Raw genomic sequence first — 6,377 nt, forward strand, 5'->3', positions numbered from 1 at the left:
TGTCTTTCTGAGCCTGGGTTACTCTCATTGTGAGCTGAGGGGGTTTTGTCAAATTCCATTCAAATTGCTGCATGTATCAACAGGTCACTATCTTGCTGTTGAATAGTATTCTCTGGTTCAGGTGCACCATGATTTGTTTACTCACGGATGGAAATGAATCCCAAGGGTGTATTTATATTCCTTCATCATTTTTGGTTAGTGTTTTCATAAGGTGTGGTGTTTATATGAAAGATCTTCATTCTTTTTTTTCTTTTTGTTTTCTCCTTTTGCTTATAGTCAAATTGTTACCATATTATGTATTGAATAATTATTTCTCTATTAATATTTACACAGTAGTCAAAACACAGTTGGGCATATTTCTGTGAAACTATTTCTGGGTTTTCTATTCTGTTCCATTGATCTGTGTCTATTTTTCTAGCAATTTGCCTTACATTTCTCACTGTAGAAAACATAACAAAACAATTCTCACAAGGAAGGCAATTAAGAACTATAGGGGAACATTTTATGAAAGTGTGTCAAGAAGTTAATATAAATGCTTGGTTAAATTTTTGGTTGTGTCTGTTACATTTTCAACCCCATAATATTAATAATATGATTTCTTTCTCATGCTAAGTAAATATTCATTTTTATACTTAAAAATAATAATCTTCAAACATCATGCTAAATAGAGAAAAACTCGCAGCATTTCCATGAAAATCAGGAACAAGATAACAATGTCTACTTTTTCCACTCCTGTACAGTATGGTGTTTGGAATATTTTTTAATCAGAGCAATAAGACAAGTGAAGGAGATAAAGCTGATACAAATAGGAAAGGAGGGAATTTAAAGTCTCCTTATTTGAAGATAATATGATTTTATGTATAAAAAGACCCCATAGATCACCAGAAAACTCCAAAAGCTAATAAACATGTCCAGCAAATTAACAAGATAAAAATTTAACAAATAAAAATCAGTGTCCTTCTTATATACCAACAACAAACATACTGATAAAGAAATGAAAACAACCGTATTCACAATAATCTCAAACAAACAGACCTTAGAATAAATCTTACTAGGGAAGTTAAAGATTTGTACAAATAGACTTAAGGGCCACTCAACAGGAGGGAAATCATGCCTGGTACTACAAACTCAGCCAGGTTCCTGGGGCTAGTGAGGCCACATATCTTAGGAAAGAATCTTTTATTGCCATTTTGCTAGACCAGCATAATTCCCTACTGCGTTCTAAATCCTATCTTCATATGCACATACAAGTAGAGTTACTACCCTTCGTCAAAGAAGTCTCTCTTTATGAAAAAACAGAAAACCACAACCAGACACAATGCAGAAATCAATGGATCATGAGGAGCTCATCCACAGAGCTACATCTACATCACAGCTCCTGCATCTATGGCATTGGAAACATCACAAAGAGGGGTCCGATAGATTGGAAGAGCCAGAATACTATGAAGTCTGCTGTGAAGTAGTCTCTCCAGAAATGGGTGCATAAACAAGACTAGAATAGAAACAATATCAATGCATATGGTAACATGAAAGGGGAGATTTTGTGAGATCTTACCCTAGAAAAAGAGCTATAGGCAGCTATTGACTGCTGGAAGAATGAGAATTAGCCTTTCCCAGGGCTGAGCCCTCTTATGGGTTGATGTAACCTGAGTTTTTCAGTCTACTTTTAATGATGGTTCCTAAATGCTTTAAACTCCCTTTTAGCCCACCACCCAGCAGAGATAGTGGAAAAGAAAGGATACAGGTAGGGGGGTAGACCTGTTTAGAAAGGTTCTTTGGAGCAATTCCTGTCTGTATTGTCTGGAAATCAGCAGTTCAGTCACAGGTTAGCAGTGGCAGCTCAATCCATTCACAAACACTTCAGGGATCAGCAATGGTGGTGCTACCTAACAGAGACAGCCAGTCCTCAGTCTTGGCACAAGTCAGCAGGAGGAACCTGGAGGAATGCCAGGAGAAGTTTGTGGCTGTTCCTCTCTCAGCAAAGTGAAGATCAGCAAAGACTCAGACCAACAAGTGTTCAGCTATGTAAGCAAGCATAGCTCAGCCTCCATCACTGTTCATCAAGTCCTGTTTATACCCTCCAAACATCACGTATCCTCCACAGGTCTTCCCTCAGCATGTATCTTGCTTAAGCATGTGTGTCTGTCTCAGCTGACATCACTCTGCCAATCAGCCTGAATCTGAGGAAACAGCAAAAAATGGCAGTACACCACCAGATGGGTTTTGGTGCATTTCTCTCTTTAGAGTCCCTAGAAATGGAGCTCAAGTACACAATGAAAGGCAGACCAATACGTGTGTATTGTTAGCTAATTCTTCCTCGAGTGTCCTTTCAAGAGCTTTCTTTAGCAGAACATCCTTTCAGTTGTGTATGCTTCAGCTAAAAGTTCTTTCATGAGTCTGCCTTAGCCTTTCATCCATGCCCACTTCAGGAAAACACTCCTTCATGTATTTGCCCCAGCAAAACACCATCCAACACAACTGACTTTCCAAAGAATCCTTAAGTTTCCATGTCAGGTTGCCTAGTGCATATGATCATCCTTGGAACCATGTAGACAAAAACAACAAGATGGATTTAAGAGGTCATATTTGTATGCATTTGTTTATACACATGCATATGTACACAGAATACATATATAATATGTGCACACATATGCATATAACAATAATAAGCAAAGAAGAGGCTATCAACTGAGAGTGGGGGATAAAGGATGGGTTCAGGGAGGGTTTTGGGGAAGAACTGGAAGGGGAAAGTCAGGTAATTGTGTGTGTGTGTGTGTGAGAGAGAGAGAGAGAGAGAGAAAGAGAGAGAGAGAGAGAGACAGAGAGACAGAGAGAGAGACAGAGAGACAGAGAGACAGAGAGAGACAGAGACAGAGAGACAGAGAGAGACAGAGAGAGACAGAGAGACAGAAACAGAGAGAGACAGAGAGAGACAGAAAGAGAGGGAGGGGGAGAGAGAACTTTTATGGCATTGAGAAGAGATATTGAAGATACCAGAAGATAAAAAGGCCTCTTGTGCTCAGGATTAAATATTGTCAAAATGCCTATCCTACCAAAAGCAATCTGCAGATTCAATACAATCTCAATAAAAACTCCAAGACAATTTTCCCCATTAATTGAAGAAATAATCTCCAAATTTGTCTGAAAACATAAAAGACCCATGACAATCATGAGAATCCCCATTGGAGATGTTACCATCCCTGATTCCCAGTAATACTATAGAACTCCCATAATAACATATGGCATAACAGAATATGCTAACTAGTATTGGCATAAGAACAGACTTATTGATCAATGAAATAAAATTGAGGACCTAGTTAGAAGCCCATGCTCATGCAGCCATCTGGTTATTGGTAGATGACATGTTGGGGAAAATAAAACATCTTCCAAAAAATGGTGCTGAACAAATTAGATGGCTACATGTAGAACACTGAAACCTGATCCTTCTCCTGCACAAAACTCAAACCCAAGTGGATTATGAACCTCAGTGGAAGATACGATACCAGATAAAGAAGAAGCCATGGGGTAAGCTTCAACTAATATGCACAGGAATGTCCTTTCTGAACAGGACCCAGGTAGGCACAGACATGAAGACCCATAATTAACAAATAATATTGTAGGCATCTAAAAAGCATCTGTACAGCAAAGGACATCATCACAGGAGTGAAGAGGAAGTATACACAATGGGAAATAGATAAATTCATTATTAGACAAACTTTAAACAAAGAAATAAATCAAAACACTAAGAAAGCAAACAACTCTATTCAAAATCATGGCATGAAACTAAACAAAGTTCTCAGAAGAAGAAATGCAAACAGTGAGAATTTATTTAATTTTAATATCCTTAGTCATCAGGGAAATGCAAGTTGAAACTACACAGAAATTTCATTGTATCCCGGTCAGAATAGTTAAGACTTAGAAAAAAAGTGACAACCAAAGCTGATGGGGATGTAGGGGATATAGAGGAAAGGGAATACTAATTCATTGTTAGTGGGAGTGCAAACTGGTCCAACCACTAGGGATGCCACTGTGGAGGTTCCTCAAAAGGATAGAAATACATCAACCATATGATCATAATACCAAAGGACTCCACATACACATACACATACACATACACAGATATCTGGCCACTCATATTCAGTGCTGTTCTATTGACAATAGACAGGAAATGGAAACAGGTTCAATGTCTATCATCTGATGAATGAATAATTAAAACGTGACTCATACACATAATAGAATTTTATCTACTGTAGAGAAAAATAAAATTTGCATGAAAATTGATAGAACTGTGTATGTGTGTGTATGTATACTGAGTGAACCAACCCAGACCCACAAAGACAAATGTTCCATGTTCTCTCATATGTGGATGCTAGATTTGAATCTTTGGATATGTGTGTTTAAAATGGAGTACAAACAGGACTCAAGAAACAAGTAAGGAGCCATGGGGGGATTTTGAAGGAAAGGGGATATGGCACAGATTTATAAGAATGGGAACGGGACATAATGGAACAAGAAGGGTTAAATGAGGTAGGAGTGGGAATTAAGGATGCCATAGAGGATACAGGGAAACTTAACCAACATTAAAGACTTTTGAAGCTCCTGAAGTCTCTCCCCTAACAGGAACTTTTGACCATTGATGGCTACTGGGGGAGGAAGAGTTAATTTTCTTTAGAGATGTGGGCCCTAAGAGCCCACTGATGTTCCAGTATATGGTTCTACACTCATGAATGTACTGGCAGTGCCAAGTGAACTGAGTGGGCTTCAAACAAAAACGAGCACAGGATATTGAAAATGAAAACTGGTGGGTGGGATAAGGATGGAGCTGGGAGAGAGATTGTGGGTAGATTTGTTCAAAACACATTATATGCATGTGTGAATTCCCAAACAATGAAAAACAAAGGAGGAATAACATTGGGTTGAAAGATTCCTTCTAGCATTTTTTCTTAAGATTACAGTGGCAACTCTGGGGCTGGTATCTGTCCATATAAATTTTAGAGTCAGTTTATTTATGTCTAAAAAATACCTTGCTAAGATTTTGGTGAAAAGTTTTTAAAAGCTATCCAGAGGATGTAAATGTAGCTCAGTTGGGAGCAAGTGCTTAGCATGCTCAGAGCTCTAGTTTCAAGCTTCCAGAATTGCAAGATCTAGGAGTGGTGATGTGTAGCTATCTTAGCACTCAGGAAGTGGAAGCAGGCAGATCAGAAGTTCAAAGTCATTCTTGACTATATAGCAAATGCTATATGAGACTATCTTTCAAAAATAAATCCTACCTCATCTATTTATTTGGTAAGAGCAAAAAATTGTTACTATGTGGATTTTTTTATTTTAAATCCACTTATTGAAATGCCTCTGCATTCATTAGGTCTCCTTTGACTCATTTATCAGCAGTTTATAATTTTCAAAATATATGGCCTGCAGATTTTTTTCAGGTATATAGTACTTAGGTGTTTCTTACTACATACAGATCTTATAAATGTTTTGTAAAGCGCACACCTAAGACTGTAAATATTTAAAGACACTTTGTAGTTACATTATTATGTTTTAAATTTGAGTTTTTAGGTGTTAATTGTTAGTGTGTAAAATGCATTGAACTTCTACCCTGAAACCTCACTTAGTTTATTAGTATATGCCATTATTTGTAGACTCATGGGGATTTTCTGCTCACACGGACCCATAATGTGCAAATGAGGAAGTTGTCTTGCTTTCTGTGTTCATGCCTTATTTCTTTTTCTTGCCTGTTGCATTGACTCATTCTGTGCTCTGGTGACCAGGAATGGTGAGAATAAGCATCCATACTTTAGGCCAGCCTCAGGGCCTAGCAGACAGCCTTGTCTAGTAAGTATGGTGTTAACTGAGGACTGCCTGTATATGCTCTTGTGTAGTGTAGTTGTCCTTCATTTTTAATGTACTTGGAGTTTTTAATCAAGAAAATTATGCACTATTCAGATATTTCCACTGGTACACAGATTGACTTTTTTGACTTGGTGATGTGCTAGGTAGCATTGGTTGATTTTTTTAATGTCATCTTTGCATAGATCCTTATGATCGTGACATAAAACGATGGCTGTGTATTTTTTATTTGATTTGATAATATTTTGTTGACTTTTTTGTTTCTAATCTCATGAGTTCATATTGGGGTGACATTTTAAAAATGAAACATTTAAAAAGGTGGAAACGATTCCTTCTTCTATTTTCCTGGAGAAATTGAGTAAAATTATTATCCATTTTTTCAATAGTTAGTAAAATTCTCTATCTGTGCCTGGGCCTTTCTTTTGGAGAGGGTTTTGTTTACATTTTCTACTTCTTCATTGGCTATAGCAAGGTTCTACTTACCTGTTTCATCTTACCTGTTTCATCTTGATTGTGGCTTCTTAGCT

Source organism: Mastomys coucha, chromosome X (assembly GCF_008632895.1).
Source record: "Mastomys coucha isolate ucsf_1 chromosome X, UCSF_Mcou_1, whole genome shotgun sequence".
Taxonomy (NCBI): domain Eukaryota; kingdom Metazoa; phylum Chordata; class Mammalia; order Rodentia; family Muridae; genus Mastomys; species Mastomys coucha.